This window comes from Gymnoscopelus braueri, assembly GCF_963280865.1.
Source record: "Gymnoscopelus braueri genome assembly, chromosome: 7".
Classification (NCBI taxonomy): Eukaryota; Metazoa; Chordata; class Actinopteri; order Myctophiformes; family Myctophidae; genus Gymnoscopelus; species Gymnoscopelus braueri.
Genome location: NC_137608.1, coordinates 20,652,865 through 20,678,359, shown reverse-complemented (window position 1 = coordinate 20,678,359; position 25,495 = coordinate 20,652,865). Strand labels below are relative to the sequence as shown.

The following is a 25,495-nucleotide window of genomic DNA, read 5'->3' as shown; positions in this document are numbered from 1 at the left end:
TACACTGAATAATAATTGTTAATATCCCTTTATTATTACATTTGTGACTATTACGGGCTTGAGTGATGGGTTTTACAGTGTACTACGGGTGAGAGTGCAGGTAGGGAATGTGGCCCACTGGAGTGACTGTGGAAGTGTTGTGTCCCTCTTCATCATCAAAGTTGCCCACCCCTGATATAGAGGGAAATATGCCTCACATATCAATAATATAAACGTGCTTATTTGATTCATGAACGTCCCAAATTACTAATACAACAGTAACATTATTAAATTACATCATTACATTAATAACTATAAGATTAAAATATGTATTATAAATATATACATTTGCTATATACAGTTACAGTATGTCTGAAAAAGAGTGTTCAGAGCATTTTGAATAACCTTTTACTCTATTTAGAGTAGCCAATTATTGTTTACCCCTTTTTCTCCCCAGTCATTATGTCAATTAATTCCTCCCCACACACACTTCTGTGTGTTATCACTGCTGTTGAACCTTACTGGCCCACCTGCCAGTGAGGAGGCCCCACCGGAAGGACGCGGCGCCTCCGACCCACTCCTACCGCCTAACAGTCCCTGCTAACAGGTGCCACCCCAGCCCGTAAGAGTACGTGCAGAGACAAATATGGATTCAAACCCCTAGACTCCATGGTGGTGGGCAGGTACTGAATAACTTAATTCAGCAGTTTTTATCAGAAGCCTAGTAGTTGTGCCACATACACAAACATGTGTTGTTTGTGTGCCTGCGTGCAGTTACTGATGGCACCAGATTACATTCACTGAATTAATAGCGCAGTAGGTGGGCAGACGCCCAAGTGGCCAAAATATGGGACAAAATTGGGCTAAAATGTAAAGTGTACGTACACTGTGTAAACATGGCAAGAGGGAACTGTACTGTAGGTGGTTCAAAGGCTCACCCATGACCGATTTTTGTGTCAATTTAGACAGCTGGTTTGCTGGGTAAAGGGTTTTGGACATACAAGGTTTGTGCCCGTCTGTGATGATGTACTCCTTGAGATATTTGCATTTTGTTATATCGCATATTAACAGATGAATATATAGGAATACGAAGATATATTACTGTTACTAAGACTAATTATGTCTTGTTCAGTAGTTTTGACAATAAAAGCTTGATATATACACTTAACTGGAAAACACATACATTTGCATTTTTTTATATTGCATATTAACAGATGAATATATAGGAATACGAAGATACGTACTGTATATTACTGTTACTAAGACTAATTATGTCTTGTTCAGTAGTTTTGACAATAAAAGCTTGATATAAACACTTAACTGGAAAACATTCCAATGAAGCTTTAATGTTTTCTTGTGAAACAACTACAAGGTGCATGTGGCTAATAGGACACAGAATAAGCCTAGTGGTCTCTTCGGGACAGGACAGTCGTAATGACACTCAGACACACTGTACAGTCTTTAAACTAAGTATAGCAGTAAGCCATTTAAAGAACATTTATGCCACATTCACACACATCTCTAAATACTTGCTGGAAAAAATACATGTACCAGTCTGTGAAACCAGACAGCCATGACTCAGTGCAGCCTATGGACTTGCAGATCCACTGTCAAACTGAAACGATCCAGAAAAAGAGAGTGCCCCCTGGCTTAGATTATTAAAGCAATTTGCAATTCAACGATGTCTGCTAGATAATCTACGAATATAGCATAAAGTGACTGAGGTCCTTCATGCGTCATTGTAACAAGGCCATATTGCAGAATAGAAAGGCTCTTCATGCCATTTCACAGCAAAAGCCTTCATAATGGGTTTTAGCTGAGGTGAGGCCATTTTGAAGGAGGCCTCTCAAACTACAGTAAAGCAAATGTATGTAACCAGGTAACATATGGCCACAAATAGACATGATAACAGTTAAGTAAGGATGAAATGAAAATCTACAGAAAAGGGGTAGTGAATTGCATTTCATTTAAGCAAAAACAACCTAACTTCTTATGTAACAGAAACAAGCAAAGAGGGTAAATGCAGACGACAGAAGCTTTGGCAGCTTTATAATAGATACTGTATATTCTATTAGCTGAAAGAAACATTGGTTTTGTTAATTTTCTTTTAGGTGATTTTTTTTTAATACAATTTTATCCCATAATTTTGTAACCCATTGTTTCACCCATTGCCAATTGCCTATGTAATCCTGGGCGCTACTCTTCCTCTGCCAGCCTAGGGAGAGCCGAGAACTGAGCTCATGCCTCCTTCAATGCATGAGGAGCTAGCAAGCCGCTTCTTATCACCTGAGAGGGGGAAGTTTCCCCGGTTGGACGTAGTGTGTGGAAGGAGCAAGTTATTCCAACCCGGGGGAGGCAGTATAGAGACCAGGATTACTGCATGTTTTTTGTGAGGGTACCTACCCTAGGGGACACGGGGAGAACATGCAAACTCCACACAGAAAGGCCCTTTCGCCAACCCCACCGAAGGTATGGGCACTGATGACGCGGAGGAGAGGACACGCCCACAGCGTCCCCGGCGGGAATCGAACCCAGGACCTTCTAGCTATGAGACGACACTGACACAGGTGATTTTAAAATCAGCATTTTGTGGTGACAACAAATTACTGCTGGGGGTAGGCCTATGTCAGCTCTGAAGGCTGCTGGCTACACTGTCATTATGACATCACAGACTTTCTTTCTGTGCGTGTTGGTTTTGCAATGTGCCAGCAAACAATGGCAGCGCTTGTTTGCATATTTTATTTCTTTGTGGCAGAAAATGCAATTTGCATGGCCTTTTTATGTAATTCTTTGATGACATCCCACAGAGGAAATGTATGCTTTTGTCATTTGACCTCAATTTCAAACAGCCATATCAGCTCTAACTGCACTTAATTCCTGCTGCATCCACCTGAATATGCTTGAGTAACAACAACTTTGTCAGACAGGTTGGACTCAGCCTCAGCACCTCCAAAATGCAAGTGATGCAGTTAGAGTAAACTCCAACCCCACAGCACCCATCCTTATGGAGAACCACTTAAGTTTGTGGAAGATTTCATACGTAGGCAACCTCATCAGTGAGGACAGCAGGACCCCAAAAGACATCAAAGCAAGGCTGGGAATGGCCCAGCAGGGTGCCCTTTACCTCTTGTATAACAGAAAAGTCAAGTCTGTTCTGCTGTATGGTTCAGAGAGCTTGCAAGTGGTCATAAACAGATATCGCGTGCAAGCATCAATTGTACAAGAAAACAGGGTTAGAGTTAGGGTTTAGGGTTTGTTTTGTCTTAGATCTTTGGTCCTTAATCACTTTTCAATAGTTATGCAACTTGTGCCCCAGATGTTAGATAAATCTATGTTAGGGTCCAAGACGAGACATGCAAATGTGTTGTCCAGAGGCGATCAATAAAACAGAAAAACATAAACATAATATTAAATAACTCAACTCATACCTTTCTTTTGACCCAGAAATTTTTGTACTGCAAACTATGTATTTGATATTTGTTATTCAGCTTTTAAGTGTCAAAATGTCATTCAGTAAAATTGTCCGGGCTAAAATATTAATGACAAAAGTAAAATATTGAAATCCATCTTAAAAAGTAAGTGAACACCCATGGCATAATTGTGCTAGTGTTTACACATAAATGGGCAATATATTGTACCCAGAAAATATTTAAAAACTTGAATCACTTTTGTCCAGATTTTGAGAAGAGAGTAGTAGAAGTAAAATAAAAAGCCATTTTAAAGCATATTAAATTCTGTTAATCATGTGATAGTACAGTATGTGTCATAACAAATGTCAATGCACTGAGGTGACTAAATCTCCCTGTAATATTTGATTATTTCACCTTTTCTCCCTCTAGTAATTTTTGGACCAAAAACATATGTCATTCAGTGCAACGCAGAAAACATACTTATGTTATTATTAAATTAAAAGCTAAAATGCATATGAAAAGTAAGGATAATCTTTATAGCTAAAGCTAGAGAAATGTACATAGGTGGCCAAGAAACTGCCTGCTAAAAATGTTTTTCCCATCATTCAGCAAAACGTTTTGTCATTCATTTTATTGAATTGGCTAATTTTAAGTAATACATCTGTGTAAATTATGCATATTTTGAACATCTTATCCTGTTATCCAGTTTTTATTACTGAAAAATAGGTAAAAGAAAAATAATAGTGTTGTTAGTAATAATAGCTCATAGGGCCATAATTGCTATTGCTGCAGGAATCACATTAAATAAGTATTTATGGGCTGTAGTGATACAGTATGTGTAATTCAGGGTAACAAGATAGCCATTCAGTGTAACGCCAGTATTTAAATAAAAATAATACATAGAAATAAAATGACTTTGTTTTGTTGACTAAGATGGACAAAAACAAATCTCAAAGGATGAGGTAAAACAAAGATCATAGCTTTTTTCCTTTTTTTCAGTGTAAGGGAGGATGTTTTTGTACGTTACACTGAATGACATTTTATGGCGTACATTTATATGAAAGACAATAAAATGGAATTACTGGCTTTATTCATGAATATAAATATTATTAGGGAATACTGTAGGTGACACTCCAATGAACATAACATTTTTTTTAGGGAAGTAATTGCTGTTTAAATCTTTTGATCCCTAGAAAACCTTACGTCTTTGACCCGTTAATTGGCTGGCTACTGTGATACTAGTCCCAACATAACTTCTTTCCTCTTGGTTTGCCTTCCCTCTGCCTTTGCTATGTGGCGCATCCAACCTAATAGTCACCACCAGTGTGGCTGGCAAGAAAAATTAGCACAATCATAACCACATGATGTGATTCAGTAGAACAATCACTCATGTTACGCTGCACTATTGTAGCCTATGTGTGAAGTAATTCTTATAATGGGCTCTACCCTGAAGGACATGGTTAGTGCAATAATTCATGATCAACTCAACAGGATGAGGCCACAAAATAAATCTACTCAGGGTTCCTGGTATATGGTACACATAGTCCCAAGGTGGATTTGTCCTGCTCTCCAGTACATATCTAGCAGGAAGTTATCCTTCGTCCAAGAAGCTTGTTCCTTCCTTAAATGCCCTTGCTGTGACGATAACAAATTGGCTTGGAGGGAAGCTATTGTTATTGGCCGTAGGGAGTTCTGGGGGACCTTGGGTGGTGGGTGGGTTGTCCCTGGTGATCCCTGGTGAGTCATCACGGCACCAGGTCCTGTGGTTATTTTAACCCATTAAGACCCAAGTCCGATTCTACAAATGCCTCCTAAATCAGTAGTTCTCCCACATTGAGATATATACGTATATAACTAAAATATGAAATGACACAGATGCTTTCCCGCATTTAATGGGTTAAAGTGTGGGACATTCATGTCCCAGGATGAGGGCAACGACTGCTCCCATCCTGCCTTTCAAAAGGACGGAAGCAGGTTGGGAACATGCTCTGCTCACATGCTGGGAGGAGGGGGGCTTATTTATACATGCAAAACATTTTCTATAACATAACAGGCATAACAGAAATCAAAGTCAGTAACCATGAATCTGACAGGAAGATGAATAGATCTATTTAAAGCTTGTGGGCCGACTAATTGTCTCCGCCCGGGCCAAAGGCATGGCCAGGACTACAGTATGTTTTTCGTCTGTGAGCAGCTAATCTCCGGCACCGTTGGACCGATCGCTGTGAAACTTTGCACGCCTTGTTTATTGTACTTGCCTGTTATAGCACCATGAGACAGATTTTTGCACAACAGGTTTTTTCAAACAAAATCTGTCACATTTCTCATATTCCATTGGCGTTTGATTGGCTTCACTAAGTCAAGGAAGATAAACATTTTTATATTATCCTCATGCTGTCGCTAAAACATCCCACTTCATGTTTTGGCCTTTAACGCTTGAACCGTACTGTAGGTCGTACAATCAACATCTTTTTTCCCCTGGATTCCTTGGATCATGATGCAAGTTATAGGCCCTGTTTGTGCCAGATTACATTTTCTGCCATAGTGCCTCAAAACGCTCTTTTTGCTACAACAAAAGATTTTGTCCAAAACTCATAGAAACTGATACACATTATCTCTGGGGTCATGTGATCAAGATGTATGAGTTTCATTTTTCAGATCCCATTCCAAACACTGCCTTCCAAAGTTTGCGGGCCCTGGGTAGGCAACCCGGCCTGGCGGAGACCTGTGCTCCGATGAGCACACTTTTCTAGTTTTTCGATCTTCTGGTTTACAACCTATTGATCAAAAACTGACCATTCTGTTTTTGCAACTATTAGCATTAAAAATGTGTAGATGCATGCTAAATCCAGTTTCTAGACCCGCTTTAAGTGAATAAGAATAACATATATGTTTTACCTAAAATGTTATATGAAACATTATCACATTGTAATGTCAAGACAACACAACAATATGGATCAGACAGATACAATCATAATGAATGGATTACTCTCAATAATGAGTTATCCTCCCCCGTTCATTTCCTTTTCCCTTGATAAGGGAACACTACAAATAGCACTAGAAAAACAGGATGACTTGCGTTTGGTTAATAATATCCCACATACACAGGAGGTTCACACATTATAAAGTTCTGGTAAGAATTTGCAGCCTGATAAAGGCGATAGTGCATGCACAATCATCCGATCTCACCCAGTATTGAACAAACAATGATCAACAGTAAAAAAAAAAATTACGTCTGCAACACTGGTGTCTCAGCTCCTCCTGTTGAGAATTTAAAGAATTTGCAGCCCCCATGGTTACATAGCAAAGGTAGATGCTAATTGCTCTCAACAATGAGTTTGAATTACATAAACAACATTCTCGCTTGTTCTAGTCACTTCAGAACCACAATTCAGAAATCAGCTTTTGTATTAATGTGACTTGTTTATTAGGATTACTCAGTGCAGTGTTTGCTGCAGGACCTCCATTAGAATATAATGCAGCTTTCAAACCACAGCGATATTAATGGCTTCTTGTAAAAGTGGATTATGTACATACTGTATGGACAGGGGCGTAGGCGTAGCCGTAGCCATAATTTCAGTAGTGAGAGGAACAGATTGTTCAGGAGTATCAGATCTCAAACAACAATACAGTATCACAGGCTTATTCATCATCACATAAAACAAAATCTACAGACCATCTTATTTGTGTTTGTGTTTGTGTGACGGATGAACAAAATCTTCAGCTACCATCTACTAAAACAGGCCGTGTACCACATAAAAGTCTGTAAGTTGACAGAGTATGTGTCATATTTCTGAGCGGATCTGCTATTTTCACCAAATGTTCACCTATATTATGACATGCCCAGGAAAGGGATGCTAGGGTTCATGTGGTTAAGACACCTGAGGTACAGGATTGTGCACTGCATTTAAAAAAACGACACATCAACAGCTTATGTTAGTTTGTTTCACTGAGTAATAGTTTCACGTGGACACCGTTGATCAGCACACCTGGGCAAGCCCATCCATTCCCCATGGCTCTCTTTCTGAGACAGAAAGCGTGGGATCCAAGGTTAGTGCTGCCGTGTCAGTGCCTTTTTTCTGGGTTACTAAAACTAAAACTACTGGGAGGGACAGAGATAAGGGAACTGTGCGGGACATGTCCCCCTCCCCTGTGTGCCTCGTGTCCGCAAGGGCCTTGCACATGGGAGTGTGAAGCTACCAGCTGCTGTACAGGCATGCCTTCACCAGGCATGCCAAAATGATGGAGCTTGCTTGCCCAAAAACGTATTTCACCCACTGTTTCACACCTGTAAACCTGTGATGTGAGTCATGTGACAATAAAGTTGATTCTGATTCAAAGTCTCAGGTAAAGTCCCTCACATATACAACATTGTGTGTGGCTCCTGAATCGGTGAACAATTTCTACAAGCTCGAAATCCAGACACACATCTCAATTGCTCTCATTATCCCAGATCCAAAGCCAAAACTAACCTTTACCATTTCTAACCTAATGTCTAAACACAATAATTTTTATACTGTAACTGAACCATCTCTTATGAAATAATCATTTACCTACGAAACCATTTAAAAATATATATCTCTAACCTAATAAAACATAAACGTGTCCTCTTAACCATATTCCAGGTCCGCTCCGCTCTGGCTGTTCATGCAATGCAGTGTGGGTAGGACCTGCCAGTTCAGGACCTACTACCTCAAAATAAATTGTGGGGGTCGCTTTTTGCGATTTGCATCACATCTTAACCCATTAAGACCTGAGGCCGATTCTACAAATGCCTTCTAAATCAGTAGTATTTTTTTTAATTTTGTTATCCAACATTTTTCAAGATTTTTCTAAAATGTTCAGGAATAGCATATTTACAAGCTTGCAGCGCGTCACAAAGTGACACGCTGTGACTCGTGAGCTTGTATATGTACTATTTCCGAACAGCCAACGCTAAAATCTAAAATGAACACGGATGCATTCCCGGTTTTAATGGGTTCAAATCCACTGTGGGGTCAGCCATTTCTTTCCTGTTTACAGTAACAATCAATGGCATTTAACAACCAGCTGTGATCTCTCCACAACAAAACCAGGCTTACACTTCTAGTGGTGCTTTTCCACAGCACAGTCCCAACTCGGCATGCCGTGTCTCTAGCCACATATTTTGCGTTTTCGATTAGTACCCGCCCGGTACCAGGTACTTGGGAGTACTATTTCAAGAAGTCATGTACTGTAAGTGTAAGGCACAAAGGTTGGTGGGTTCGATTCAATCTGTTCCAACTATGCAGTTTGACTGTCAAACAAAGTTTACGTCCTACTGAGCTGATTTTAGTTTGACAACATAAATGAAAGTAACTTGTGCTGAGAAAAGTTTCTTGATCTTAGAGACCAGATCGACCAGAAATAGCGGGAGGAAAAGAAAGAGAACAGGGTGAAACTAACCAGTCTGACAATAACAGCATCTCAACAAATGTCACGGGCTTGCACAAACACAGGACAGGGGGAGGACTCTGAGCAGACCGAGTCATTTGTCAGGCCTGTGAAGACGGGAAGAGAATGAACTCTTAGCCGTGACACAGCACACAGACTCGTGAGAAAAAGGATGCAGGGGCGACAAAAACATCCTCAGAGTCTGTGCCTGCCTGGGGGGGGGGGGGGCGGGTGTGACCACGAATGATTCAGAGGGTCCAAAGCTGGACAGGGCCCTTGCTGGAACACGCCACAGATACCAGGCTAAAATACACACATTTACTTGCCATTCTTTCTTGAATGACCGCATTCAGCTAGTTCACACTTCTTTGTGTCTAAAATGTAAGTGATTTTAAAGTATACGGCTCAAAAGAATTAAGGGAACACAGTGATCCCTTAACTTTTTTTTAAATCATTATTATTTAGCAATTTTCGTTCGCAGTATACACTGCTCATGAAAACTACAAAATAAATGAAGGGATCATCTTGTAATTTCTTACTTTCTTTGGGCAGTATATTTTGAAAGTGTACCATGAAGCATTTCGCCGCTTAGCACCTGTAAAAACAACTTGCAAAGAGCTGTGTTTATGAGTGACACCGATCCCATAACCTGGAGGGACGGCATGTTTCTAAGTGGCTGTTTGGGTGTTAAATAACTGCTAGGGCATAAGCAATGATTAAGTAGTATAATTTTTTGATACATTTATACAATTTTTACAATTTATACTAAGTTATATTTCATGCTACAGCCGTACAGGAACTGCTAGTAAAATAACACTCTTGCACTAAGCCAGGGTAAGCATTGAGACTCTCGAGCTGAATGGCGTGGCACGAGTCTGACCGGGGGTCGTGGCCAGCTGTTGGTCAAGCAGCCATTTTCCACTCCATTGACAACATAATGAGGTGAACATGCAGCACCTTAATGACTTCCTTTAAACTCCTTGCAGTTTAAAGCCTCTTGCCAAGACACGGTTCGTGAAGCAGTAGCCATGGTATCCACAGCACAACATCGTGCTCCTTTTACTGTCTAATGTCCTGCACAGTGTTCCTCATGTCAGGACCTTAGTGTCTCAAACAAAAACCCACAACAACTTAAAATGGTGCCCTTAGGTATGGATGCTGCTGTACAAGCTCTCAACCGGTGTACTGTAGCAGGTTTTTGTTTATTGTACTTTTAATTGCTACTGTTCACACAATAGAATTAGCTGAACAGACACACACACACATGATAGGCACACAATTTGGATCCTCCATTCTCATTATGATTTAAACTAGTGTGATGACTGTAGGAATGCATGCCCCTTCAAAACCCATTGTATCCGTTGTCAATGTACATAGTGCAGTATCCATGATCAGAGTGACATCATATTGATGATCTCCATATATGGGGATTTGCAGGTTTATAGATATTTTTGGAGAAGCGCTGAAAAAGAAATCGATACGGCAATATATCATATCGTAGTCCTTGCCAATACGAGTATCGATACAGAGGCTACTGATTTGATACGGCAGGAATTGCATTATTTTGCACATTAACCAGTTTTGCAGGGGACCGACTGGTACCCCCCCAAGGACCCCTGGGGGTCCCCGGACCCCACTTTGAGAACCAATGTTCTAGAGATGTTGTAACCACATCACCAACACTGAGAATATACAGACTGATGCAACATGGAGTTTAATCTACAGAATTATTTTGACCAGGGCTTCTTAAAGCATTTAGACATCACCTAATAGGTAATACCTATGGTGTGTATGCGTGTGTGTTTGTGAGACTCACAAACACTTCTTGCAAAAGACAACAGAAATTTGATTTGCATTTATGAATAATCTTATTCAGGTACAACATAATATTTTATTTTACTTCTCTGTGGGCCTGAAATGATAAAGAAGAGCTTTTGTGGTCAATTCTGTAGGACATGGCCATTATTCAAAATCAACGTGTATTGCGAAACGTATTGTATCGTGGCTTCAGTATTGTGATACATGTTGTATCGCAAGGTTGTAGGGTAGTACCAGCCATAGTTTGGGGCTGGGTATCGATTGGTCATATGGTCCTCAAGGTACGCGAAGAAGAGATACAGAAGAGATTTCACACATAGATGTAACTGCAATTCGTGGGTAGCCTACTGTTGTACAAAATGTATTTTGCCCACTCTAAATCTGCTTCCTCTGCATTTGTACAATGTTATCTGACCTGCAGTCCATGGATCTGATTCCTGGCACAAATAAAGATACTCTGATTAGGGCTGCAACTAAATAAATGGTAACAGGCTTTTAGAGTTCCACTAGTGACTACGGGCAAAATATTACCATTATAATTAGCCGATATAGACCTAATTAAAGCCTTTCATTTCGGTGAACACAGAAGCTGAGGAAACCCTCATAATCCTCACATGGCATTATCTGAAATCCCCCCCAAGTAAAGTCAAAGTCATTCCACAAAACAGCATGCCATAGGACCTTTAAACCAAAGCATATTGTTGATTATAAGGTCTGTAATGAAGATGCCTAAACTGGAGAGACCTTTACACCCAGATGTATTTGCAATAAGCAAACAGTGGCTTATTGTTTTTTTGGCAAGTTGCATAATTTTGGGGTGTTTCTAATGCTCTTTTTACCATCCACCTGTTCAAACTTTGAAGAATATTACACGTTACTGCATTAGGAAACTGCATCATAAGACTTTGTGATATAGAAAATAGGATTTTAGCCTTCTGCACAACTAATGCATGTATGTATGACATTCGTATCCCAAAACATTGCCTTAAGTGCTGTAATGCTGAATGGCCACACCACTGCACAGTGGGAAACATATTTGTACTTGTCTTGTTATTCGGGTGGGACTCTGTAGGAGGCTATCTATTAAGAGGGTCGGTCTCAAGGTTTCTGTTGGTCGATTAAAATCTGAATTGACCATTAAATATTAATATCGCTGGCCACCGTGGACAGTTAGATTTTTTTTATTATTATTATTAAATAAAGTAAACAAGACATTACAAAATGTAGATTTAAAATGTTGAGCATACATTATCTGGCAAATCGTCAGTGTGGTTTCCAGAGAGCCTGCTGCCTACCATAGCCTACTGTCCTCCTGCACCGTGCATGAAACAAATCAGACACACACAGGGTGCATCGCAGCAGTAGCTGATAAAGCCAAGGCGTCATCTTCAGATACACTCATATTGCAGCTCAAAGTTGTACATAATGACATCAGTGATCAATTTGTTGCAATGACCAGGTTGCTACAATCTGTTAAAGCCTCTGACTTTGGAACCGATGTGGATATTATACAAGCAAAGTGACATGGTCTTGGAGACAGCGTTATTGGAGCAAGTGATGTAATAGAATTTGGTGAAACATTGCAGGCAAGTTACTTCCTTGGCATCAGGAAACGGTACACTTGACACAAAACAGCTGATTATAAAGCTACAAAATCAACAATGCAAAGCCCGAAACATGCTCAAGACTAGTTGATTTATACTCTGTAGTATTCACAGTGTCATGTATGAAAACGAGCAGATGTACAAGCCTACACCACACAATACGTTGTATGCTTAATGATCTATTGATAGCTTGTACTGTAGATATCACTTGTGTCTGTCCTGATTACTTTCTGTTATTTTTGGCGAGCTACACCTCTGCATGATGGAGTAGATAAATTATGCTTTAGTTTAGGAAACTATTAATGAATACAGGAGCAGCACAGTGCATCTGTGTGTTGGAAATAAGAGCTGCGCTATAGGTGTGGCGATCAGTTGACTGGCGCACTCTTATCTGCAAACACACACATATTACATTATGGCTGATCAATTTACCATTTTCCCGGAAAAATTGAATCATGTTGGCTGGCCATAAAAATGCCTAATGGAAACCATGGTTGGTCTGTCTCTCTGTGTGTCTGTTTTTTCCAGAGCTAATCTCGCACCAAATTACACTGCCAGTAGGCTAACTTAGTACCTGCCAGTGGTGTAAAGTAACTAAGTACATTTACTTAAGTACTGTACCTAAGTGCAATGGACCCTTCGCTAAGCCCCACCCACTCCACTCTGTGACTGGTGGTGCAAAGTTAGTCACACCCAGGCCTGGCAGCGCCTGGCAAACTTTGCTTCTCACCCATTGACTTGCATGTTAAATGATGGCTTTTCCCCTTAAAAATAATCGATCATTTCAGGAGCAAGAGCTTCAAAATCTCTTCTAAATCTAGTCAACAAGGTCTGCAGTAGGCTATGCACTGGACAAATGTGCATGACATTATTTCAATAAACTAAAAACATGGGAAATGTTAGAGGGAGTAATAGCCATGGATACACGACGGTCGACTGTCACGACCGTCATGGATGAACTTCAACCTGGTGTTTGCACTTTCTCCATTTATGGCCCGTACATCTACATAAACGTTCATATTTCAAATATAAAGTGCTTATCCTATGGCCACTGATGTTACATTTATGTACGGGCTCTCAGAAGTACCAGTATCATCCGTATTGTTCAATAAAAAGCATTTTAATCTGATCGGTGGCCATTTTCTCCATGCGCCTTCATCTGGAGCGACCCTATCAATTTGTAGGTGTATTGCACTCTGATACATTATGAGAAAATGGCCACTGATCGGATTAAAATGCTTTTTATTGAACAATACAGAGTATACGGGTACTTTTGAGAGTCCCGTGCATAATTTTAACATCCGTGGCCATGGGGTAAGCACTTTATATTTGAAATCTGAACGTTTATATAGATGTAGGGACCGTAAATGGAGAAAGTGCAAACACCAGGTTAAAGTTGATCCATGACTGTAACAGGAGTTTTCATGTACCGCAGGGTAAGACTGTAGTAGCAGTTAATAAATAGACGAACAAATGAATTAATATACTTTAACGTGCGGAATCTGAAACAGGCAGCGCTGTGATTCTGAATTTTGTTACGATTACGGTGATTAGTAGCCTATTATTGACACCACCTGGGCGAGTGAGTCCTGTCGTGTAACTTTCCTGACGTTAAACTGTGTATGTGTTCAACAACACAGCCATTCAGCCTTGCAGTTTAAGTGCAGATTTCAGCTTGGGAAAAGCAGCCTCCAAATAGTCACCATTGCGTTATCGTGGTATTCCTATTCTTGCTATTATGTTGCAAATGATTGTGTGTGTGCGGGCGAAATAACATTGACAGCTATGGCAGGTGACGAAAGTTTGCCAGACCTATGCCAGGGTAACAACGGTTGCTAAGCTGGCATTGGACAATCGCTTTTGGGGTGGGGTTTAGCGAAGGGTCCATTTTGAGATATTTTTACATTACTGGAGTATTCCCAATTTTCAGTACTTTTACTTCTACTCCACTACATCTCAGAGGCAAATATTGTACTTCTACTTGACTACAATTATTTGAAAACTTAAGTTACTAGTTACTTTGTAGATTTTGATTATTATAACACAACATACATTAACCACTTCAGGCCTACTGTATATACATTTCGGCCATTTGAAAATAGCCGATCTCCAAGCTCACAATGCGTTGCGATGCGACGCATTGTGAGCTTGTGGATCTGCTATTTTCAAAAGATTTTTGATACATTTTCAACTTGCGAAATGGGACATTCTGCACAATAAGTCATTTTACTTTTGGCAGCCTTACTTTAAGTACTTTTTGATACCAATACTTTTGTACTTTTACTTTGATTTCCGGACTTTACTTGTTACAGTATTTCTACATTGCAGTATTGATACTTTTACTTTTTATACCACTGGTACCTGCACAACTTTTTTCACATTAGGTTTTCTATATGAAAAAAGTTACTTTAATTCTATAATGTAAGTCAGTGGGGCTCAGATCGGGCAGGCTTGCCCAAATCACTGTCATAGACGACTGATCACAGTCTGGCCACATGAAGTCAGAGATCAACATTGGAGCCATGCCGTTCCCCATATCAACCCCGAGATCCACATGATTCGATTTTCTTTTTTTTCTTTTATCAAAGCCTTATTTGATTTTCAATATTTAGGTTACTTTCTTGGTCAGCTCAGCTGCACAGAATCCTATCCAAAAGTGTGATAAAGATTTGGTTTCTCATGTTTGCTGCTGGTCAAGGTGGTCAAGGTGGGTAGTGTAGTGTGGCTAATTAAAATTGCCAATCATTTCATGTCATACTTTGTGTGCAGGTGCCTTTGCTCTAGTGCAGTGGTTCTCAAACTTTTTCATGTCAAGGACCCCCAAAATGATAAGTATTTGGCCGCGGACCCCCCATCTAAAAAATATTTATGTGCCAGGGATCTTTAAACAAAATAGCAGATATACTGAGGCAATGCAATGATATGTGTTTTTGATATACAGTATATGCAAGAAATGCTTCTGTCAAAATCCAATAAACATACAAATAAAATAAAAATGAAATAGTAGATATACAAGCTCATAGCGCGGCACGAGCTATGAGCTTGTACTGTATATCTGCTACTTTTGAATAGCCGACGTATAAAATATGGTTAAAGTGGTTAAAATGGTTGTGACGCTATATTAACAAATTTTGCTGGGAACCGCCCCCCCCCCCCCACTTTGAGAACCATGCTCTAAGTTTTGCTCTTAAAGTTTCACAATCTTATTTGAACCACATGAACCCTATAGAGTCATAATAGGCGAGCAATCACTCCAAACTCTACACGAAAGAGATTTGGTGTAGAGGGGGAAAAGAAGGAGGCCATGTTTATAGTCCTGGCGGACCCCAGTCAAGTATAGGGTTTATGTGACAGACGACCGTGACAGACACACATTACAGACCCTAGCAGTGAGTGTACTGTATATGTTTTAGCACCTGGCATCACAAAAGCTGCTCATTCCTAGTATTCAAGAGCAGTGGTTCTCAAACCTTTTCATGTCAAGGACCCCCCAAATGATATGTATTTGGCCGCGGACCCCCATCACAAAATAGTTTGTTCCAGGGACCTCCAGAAGCAAAGATTTGAGTTACAAATGTTCGCTTTAAAATATACATATATTCAAAGATTTGCAAAAGTTTTCACGATTTTTCAAAAATAGAAGCTCATAGTGCGGCACTCGGTGCCGCGCTATGAGCTTGTATATCTGCTATTTTTGAATAGCCAAAGTATAAAATATGGTTTAAGTGGTTAAAATGATTGACGCCATATTAACTAGTTTTGCAGGGGACCAACTGGTACCCCCCAAGGGCTCCTGGGGGTCCCTGGACCACACTTTGAGAACCAATGTTCTAGAGATGTTGTAACCACATCACCAATACTGAGAATATACAGACTGATGCAACATGGAGTTTAATATACAGAATTATTTTGACCAGTGCTTATTAAAGCATTTACACTACGTACTAGTGTGTGCGAGTACATTTTACAATGGGAACTTAGTGTCCCAAAGCTATAACAAATGCAGGGATTATATCCAGTCATAACACGTGTGCTTTGTTGTTCAAACAGAGCCAGATCAGAGCCTAAATGGAAAGGCACCGTCTATTTCATCACTGTTGGAAATGATGAATGAAGACCAGTGTTGGGCAAGTTACTCAAAAACAGTAATATATTACCTATTACTAGTTACTTGTTTTAAAAGTAATAATATTACTTTACATATTACTCAACTTTTTTTTTCTCGCACCCAGTAATTGCATCCTTTCTCCCCAAAAGTCTTACTTTGCATTTTCAACATCAGCAGTTTTTTTTCCCCCTTTTCTGCAGCCTACATTGTAAAATAAAATATTCATTGTTGATTTAACTCTGAAAAGTAATTTTTGTTTACACTGTTAAAGGAGTAGTTCACCCAAAAACAATCGTAGTTTTTTATCAATTACACACCCCATGAAGCATTGAATTCATGGAGTTTTTTTAGTTTTTGTCGCATTCCTGAGCCAATAATTTGATGACCGACGGAAAGATGCTAATTGCGAACGCGGAAGGAGCCGCGCCTCCGCCCAAGTGCAGCTTACTATGAAACCGTGCTCGGGTTGTGTGTGTGTGTCTCTGTGTCTCTGTGTGCGTGCACTGCCTGTGTGCAGCCGCCAGAGTGCGCCAGAGTGCAGGAATGTAGACAATGCTCTGATTAAAATGCACAACAGCCAGCAAAACACACACACACACACACACACACACACACACACACACACAATGTCAATGTTCTCTCCCCATCACGGTGAAATAACACGGATTACAAGTCCGTAAATACACAATATTTTTGAGCTGCGTTCGCTTCCAGCGTTCGCACGTCTTACTTGTTCAAAGAGTCTCCTTTGAGTCTCCTACCGGAGAGACCGCCGGTCATAACATTATTGACTTAGGAATATGACAAAAACAAAAAACATCTTCATGAATTCAATGCTTCATGGGGTGAGTAATTGATAGAAAATAAATATTTTTGGGGGTGAACTACTCCTTTGCTTTCGTGTGTCAGAACCTCAGACACATTAGGGCTGATCAATACATTTTGTTCACCTGCTTTGTAAACAGCTGTGCCTCAACTTGACCACTGTGAGCTTCTCACTTGCGGGTCTAAGTTGACAATACTTGTGGGGTGTTAGGTGTGTGATATCTTTTTACGGATTTAGTATCTTACCAACAGCAAGATGCATCCACCACACCATTCCATCCACTGTCCACACAGAATAAAGAATAAATCATTATTTTAACTTTATGGCAATATAACTAGTACATCTGCAGTAGTTGGAGGTGGTCCCCCTACTCTTCCACTGAGATATTTTGTTGGTGTTGGGAAGGAGAGTACACCTGCTAGTTGACAATGCCAATAAAGTTATTTGAAGCAGACAGCTCCTCAGATCACCTTCATTGTGGTTCGGTCATTGCACTCTCCGTCAGGAGAGGATTGTAGCTTTAAGTTCTCACTTAGCCTACATTGTATAATACTGCTTTAGGTGATTAACTTTTATATTATCAGTTAACCCATTTAAACCGGGAACGCATCTGTGTAACAACTTAGACCATTATTTTATACTTTGGCTATTCAAAAATAGCAGATATACAAGCTCATAGCAAGGCACCGAGTGCCGCGCTACAAGCTTGTAGATCTGCTATTTTTGAATACATTTTTTAACAACATTTTAAACTCAAATCTTTGCTTCTGGGGGTGCCTGGAACAACATATTTTGATGGGATCGGCGGCCAAAAACATAACGTAATTTTGGACAAGAAAAAGTTTGAGCACCACTGATATAGCAACAATAGTTTTTCAGAAAAACAAAGACATTTGTAGAGACATTTGACAGTTACAAATGTTCGCTTTAAATATATATATATTCAAAGATTTGCACAAATTTTCACAAATTTTCAAAAATAGCAGATCTACAAGCTCATAGTGCGGCACTCTGGTGTCGCACTATGAGCTTGTATATCTGCTATTTTTGAATAGCCATTTTTATAGCAAAAAAAATGTATAGTTAACAATCTAAAATGACACCGTATGCGTTCCCGGATGAATCCCATTGTAATCACTCAGTAAGCCTCTGCAAATATTTGCACTGGGCATTAAATTAAACGCTTAAAAAAGTGCTGTTGCTTGCAATTCCAAAAATGAGCTTAAGGAAGACAGTATTTTCTTGATGTCAGATTTTTGTTCATGTTATAAACTGAATGATAATAAACTATATATTTTTTCAGAACAGAGTTACAAAGTGATTTACAGTTAAGCAAAACACTAAATGCAACATAGCAATAGACACACAAAGCTAGTCTGCAAAAATTGGTTTTGAGAAGTGATTTATAGCGATGTTGAACCTTGGTAGAACCTTTGACTGTATAGCCTGGGCATGAATAGGCCCAAATACTGTACATCTTGGCACTCAGCATTGGGGTTGGATTGGGGTAAGTCCCTGCGACATACTAATATCGAGGCCAGGCTTACTGTCCGTCTTGGGGCACTCTGGAGGCACATCTGGTAGAGCGCATTAATTAAGACATTAATAACCTAATTATCTTGCGGATTGAGGGTGGAGGGAGGGCTAGGGGAATGAGTTTTTTTTCTTTTTCCTTTTTATATCTTTGTGATATAATTAATATCTGGTCCATCCAAAGTGTCAGTGACGACACTTTGGATTGGTCTGACCTAAAGTGTGTCTTTTATATAATATTGGTTGTATTACCACATGTGAATGCTGTTCTTATTTTATTTATTTTTATTCTCTTCAGAATTTATGTGACTTAATACACCACTATGTATACTCGCCCCTGGGCCTTTGTCTTCAAATCTGAATAAAAGGATTTTGAAAAGAAAAGGCTCAGTCCTTATGTAGCCAGCCCTGGTTAAAATTCAACCTGAGGCCCTTTCTCTCTCTCCTTGTTTCCCGTTTCTCTCTCACTGTAACTTATCTAAATGAAGCAGAAAAATCTATTCAAATCACTGTCATCGTATGGCGACAAAGCTCTCAAAACAGCACACAAGCAAACGTATACAAAGTGAACTCTGCCAATAATATATTTTCATACCATGCTGAAATTAACTGAATCCAAAGGCTTCCTCAAAAAAATTAAACAAACGGCAAATGGTTGTCAGTATCGTGAGTCCAACAATGGGTTAAACATGCCAGAACACCAGTACAGTCCTTTAAAATGGGAAATCTAGGCAGGAGCCAGACTCTGATGATCCTCTCAAGTAATCAATCCGTCAGTGTACATTTTAAATCAAGCCTAAAACTAACCGAAGGCCAGTGTAAGTGTAAAGAGGCAAAACAAATGGGTAATGTGCTTGTATGCCGAAATTGACCCCAGTGCTAAAAAAAGGCAATGAAAATGAATCAGCTTGGCTCATGGATGAGCCAAGCAGTGACAACCAGGAACAGACTGGGTGACGACCAGTAAGAGTGTGGTGACATCTGGAGAGACAGAGGACGGCCGGAGAGATGGCGACCCGGGGTAGAGAGGTTTGGCAGCCCAAACCACTTCTTCCTAGCCTGATTATCAGCCTGAAGCTGCGTGGAGCTTCAGTCTGAAATTGGCTGCAATGTCCGCGATTACCAGGGGGAGGGGATTCAAATTTCCCTAAACCAATCACAAGAGATCCACGGATCCGCCCACATCTGACGTCATCGCACAGCTTGTTTTAGCAGATATTCGCTGATTGGCTTGTGGTTAGACCACCCCCACCTCGGACTCTGATTTGACAGATTTTTCTTCGATCGTGAAAAGCCATAGGCTCACATTATGACACCAGACCAAGAGGAGCTCACTCAGAGAGTGGGCGGGGTCTATGGTCTGGAACCAGGCTAACTTCTTCCGTGAGGAAGAACCAAAAGCTACAGGCTGCTGTGAAACCTGCAGGGAGGGTTTAATCCATCAAGGCAGAGTGAGATGTTTGTGAGCAGCAACGTCGACGCGGCGCACAGAAAATCCTCTACTTCTGGTCAGACGAAGGAGGAGCCAGGCCCGGAGGCAACCCACTGCGCCTAGAGCCTCCGAGTGTCGCCAACACCAGCTGCAACATCTCAACTAACCTGGCCTGGCATTGGTCGGACTGACGGCACATCACAGATTGCCACGTGCGAGTGGATCCGCGTTGTTGGTCTGGCTAGTGCCAGGCTAACCCTAACCCATAATTAGCACTGTCTCTAACTACCCCCAAGAGACAATGGGGGCAGTAGCACGCCACTTGGACACAGTCCGGGGTCTGATCAGCCTCGGTCGGGTCGCCTAGAGGAGGCGTGTCTGTTGCAAGACCCGAAACACCCAGTGACTCCAGGTAACATCAGTGATGATGTGTCCAAGTTTGTGCATCAGTTGATGTTTTATTAACGGATTACCCATAACAAATAGCGGAAATATCCTGTATAATAACTTAAAAGGCTAAATAAGATGCAGTGCTAAACTTCAAGAAACTGGGCTGGAAGCAAACCTAGATCCAGATTCACATTCTCGCTGCTACCTAAAATTCTAGAGGGGGGAAACACAGTGTGCATCACTGAAACCAAATTAATCAGTGTTGTGGTTAGATAGATGATTGCTATTGGAAACTTGCCATATTGCCTTGTATTTAATTACAATGGAAACGATTAATTCCAAGGCTGTTAACTGCTGTGAAACAAAACTTAGATTAATATTGCCCACATTTTTACATTGCAGATGATGTAGCCAGCAATGCCTAAGTACTAGAAAAAGACATGGGAGGAAGGATGGCAGTTCCAGTTGGTGATGGTTGAAAGGTAAACACAAAGTAATAGAGTAATCACCACTGCCTCAGGAACATTAAAAAAAAACACAGGTTAGGAACTTTAGAAAAAGTATTCAGAGATACTAAGTTAAGACTTTATTCCTCAGTGGATGCTACATGTAAAGCTTGAGTCTGGCAATTCATTTTCATATTCAATAACAGGTATAAGAGCAATCATCCTGTACAAAAACATTTTGGAGATCACACCCCTGAGCTTATCCTTCATATAATTTGCTACACTATTATACTTTGTTGGTGGTACCCGAGGGGTCTATACTTGATCCTCTCCTACAAAACAAAAACATGATTTATGACATGCCCAGAATCAGGACGCTATAGGGTTAATAAGACACGATGGACCTTGTCCACAACATTAGCTAAAGAGCTACAATTCTATGTCTAAATTCATCCCATATCCTATGCCTATGTTATATCCCATTTACAACACATAGTACTAAGTACAAGTAAGACGCGCGAACGCTGGAAGCGAACGCAGCTCGAAAATATTGTGTATTTACGGACTTGTAATCCGTGTTATTTCACCGTGATGGGGAGAGAACATTGACATTGTGTGTGTGTGTGTGTGTGTGTGTGTGTGTGTGTGTGTGTGTGTGTGTGTGTGTGTGTGTGTGTGTGTGTGTGTGTGTGTGTGTGTGTGTGTGTGTGTGTGTGTGTGTGTGTGTGTTTTGCAGGCTGTTGTGCATTTTAATCAGAGCATTGTCTACATTCCTGCACTCTGGCGCACTCTGGCGGCTGCACACAGGCAGTGCACGCACACAGAGACACAGACACACACACACAACCCGAGCACGGTTTCATAGTAAGCTGCACTTGGGCGGACGCCGCGCCTCCTTCCGCTTTCGCAACTATACAGTACTATAAGAAGAGCCAAGCAGGTAGCACTCCACAGACGATACTGAAAATTAGGGCCCGGCCCTAACTGGGCCCTACTGAGCCGGCCCGAGGCTGGCCAGGCCCGAACAATTACCATACTTTTATAACACAGGCTAGGAAGGCTAGGACGGCGACAAACTAGATACCCGAGTAAAGTTCAATAAAGCTGCATCCAACGCATCCACTGCCATTTCCGTCGGCCTTACCACTAGGCCGCTAGGGGCAGTTGAAAGTTCTTTTTTTTTTCTTCTTCAGGGAACCCGAGGCCCGGCCCGGCCCGACTAATTAGCATAGATGTTGGGCCCGGCCCGGAAACGTCGGGTCGGGTCCGGTTCGGGCAGAATTTGAGAACTCTACCCCCATATCGTTGCTGTTGGGCAGAAATGTCCAAAACAGTTACTTTCCAGGAAAATGTTCTTTTTTAATACTTTTCATTGGTTAAATATTTATAAAGCCCACAGACAGACTCAGGGGCGGACTGGGAATAAAAAGTGGTCCAGGCATTTTTTACCCGGACCGGCCCACCACAGCCGGCCCGCAGATACTCCGCCCCATCGAGGCACACACAAACACACCAGGCCTTAATAAGACCCCATTTTCTGGACAATATCCATTCATGTTTTGAAGCCTTGAGTAAGAAGTAAGCCTACATTACTCAGAGATGCTCACAAGAGCTAGAGTCTACAGTAAGTCAAGTCTCAACTAGTCTCTCTCAACTGGTCAAGAGTCCAAGTCAAGTCTCTTACAGTTGTAATGAGCGTTCAATCATCTGATATAAGCAAACCGGCCTGCATACAGTAGCTATAACTATGGAATTAAAATCATTATCATCTCTCCTTTATCTTTTAGCATTATCAAGATTGATTAGTTGTTTGGTATGTGATAACAAAGACTAATGACAGTTTTTAATATTTTAGTTGTGCACGGCCGCGCACACACACACACACACACACACACACACACACACACACACACACACACACACACACACACACACACACACACACACACACACACACACACACACACACACACACACACACACACACACACACACACACACACGCACACGCACAAGCTTGACATAGATTAAAAGGAAAAATAATAATAGAAAGAACTTCAGAAGACGTCTTATTGCACTGTCTTTTTGGAGTTCACTTCTTTGCTCTGTGATTCGAATTATGGTGCCAATCTTTCATTCCGTATGGATTGCACTTTTAGTAAACATACATAACACGATGGACACTGATGGCCTGGATATAGGGGTCTGGGCTGGTATGTACCTGCCATGGTAACGTGGGTTGCTGCTACGGTACAGTCTTTTTTTATGACTATTATCTGCAGAAAACGTGTGTAATATAATTAAAAAAGAACATATGAAAGAACAATAACGGGCCGGCCGCTGACCCATTTTGATCTTCGGCCCACCGTGCATATGCTATTCAGGCGAAGATTTTTGGCAAAAATAGCAGATCTACTAGCTCACAACGTAACACATTGTCATGTGTTGTGAGCTTGTAGATCAGCTATTTTTGCTACTTTTGTCTTCTGTCATAACAGACAAAGTATAAAATATTAGTGCATTAATTTATGAAAAAATTACAAAAAGATATGAAGATACAAAGGCACCAAGGGCTGATTTTTACTTGTATATATCGTTATAGCCCAAGTAAACTAATGACCCTCTGAAGCTTTCCTATTTGATCTGTAATTGCGTGACAGGATGAGCCATGCATAACGTGCCATACAACGTGAATCTTATCTCATCTTACTGCTTTATATAATATTCTGCCATTTATTTTGAATTTCAACGCGAACCTATAGATTGTTGTTCAAAATGCAATCTGCATCATTAAGGTCCTTTGACAGCAGGGTTGTTGTTTTTCTGTGATAAAAAGGACCATTTATACTCCCGTTCACAGTGTTCAGAATGGATATGTATGTGCCCATAGGCTGCAACACATGCATATTTCTTCATATACTCCACACGTACCTTATGTCTATACTGAGGTTCAACCATTTCATCCACTCGGACAGGGTGATACAACCAGCCCCAGCCAACTTGATCAAATGAGCTAAATAGATTGAGAGATTTCTCAAAATTGAATAAATAACACACATAGGAATAACAAAACCTCAGTTAGCTCAATCTTGTTGTAACAAATAGCCTATAATATAATATAATATAATATAATATAATATAATATAATATAATATAATATAATATAATATAATATAATATAATATAATATAAAATATAATATAAAATATAATATAATATAATATAATATAATATAATATAATATAATATAATATATTGTCTTGGATGGATTTAGATACTATTTCTGCAAATCTCACATGCAAAACTGCTAGCACTAGCCCGCTTAGCTAGGACTGTACACCCAGCCCATTGAGATCAGGATTTCCCAAAACTGAATTCATAGTAGGCCTACTACCACACATTGAAAAACAAAACTACCTCCATGCAGAAGCCCTTGAGCCGAGCCCATTGTTCGAGGCAGTTTTGCTCATTCATATTTTGGGCCCAAGCTTGCAAAACCAGAGTTGGCCACTCTGAAACTTTTGCTTCAAAAAGACCTCCCGGTCCTGGGGGCTTGACTGTGTCAACGAGACATTCTTATTGCATGTTGACCCCCAACTTCACAGTAAAGAAAGTTGGTTGCTGGAGCATTTCACGCAATCGTCCATCAGAGCAACACCAAAACCACACCACAACATTTCCATCTCTGCACCTGTTGCACAATATTCACTGTATCCATTCTTGATCTGCATTCTCTTCATATAGGCTGTACTACAAAACACAGACCATTCTAGGAGCTACAACATAAGTCACCACAATCTGGCATCTTTCCAGTCTTCATTGATCAATAAACCCAAGCATCATCTCTCCTCTTCACCTCTTATCTTCCTGTTATACAGTATACACTGTAGGTCAAGTAGCACTCTGGAATTCTGCTCCCAAAAATTCATGGGTCATTCATGTGTCTCTAATGGGGATCCTTTAACCTATTGAGACCTGTAACGCATCTGTGTAATTTTTTGATTTGAGCTAAAAAAGCATTATTTTACACTTTAGCTATTAAAAAATAGCAGATCTACAAGCTCATAGCGTGGCACCGAGTGCCACGCTACGATCTTGTAGATCTGCTATTTTTGAGAAATCGTGAAAGTGCCACGCTACGATCTTGTAGATCTGCTATTTTTGAGAAATCGTGAAAATGTGTGAAAAGCTTGGAATATATAGTTTTTAAAGCGAACATTTTTAACTCAAATCTTTGCTTCTGGGGGTCCCTGGAACAACATATTTTGAGATGGGGGTCCGTGGCCAAATACATATAATTTTGGGGGTCCTTGGCATGAAAAAGTTTGAGCACCACTGATATAGAAACATACGTTTTTCAGAAAACTGTTGGGATATAGAAGACATTTGTAGAATCGGCTTCAGGTCTTAATGGTCTTAATTAACATAAACATCTTCCCCTCACTGTAGTGACCTTGTTCCACTTCAATATTAATAACAATATAATAACAAATATGTATAATTTGGTCCCCACCCCTTGGGTACTTTGGTCACTGTA

At 40.4% G+C, this 25,495-nt stretch overlaps 1 protein-coding gene across 1 annotated transcript in view; it reads right to left on the bottom strand.

Annotated features, from left to right (window-relative positions):
• Positions 1–25,495, bottom strand: part of LOC308088312 (ADP-ribosylation factor-like protein 15) — a 181,478-nt gene that overhangs the window by 139,190 nt on the left and 16,793 nt on the right. The gene's annotated exons all lie outside the window — the stretch shown is intronic.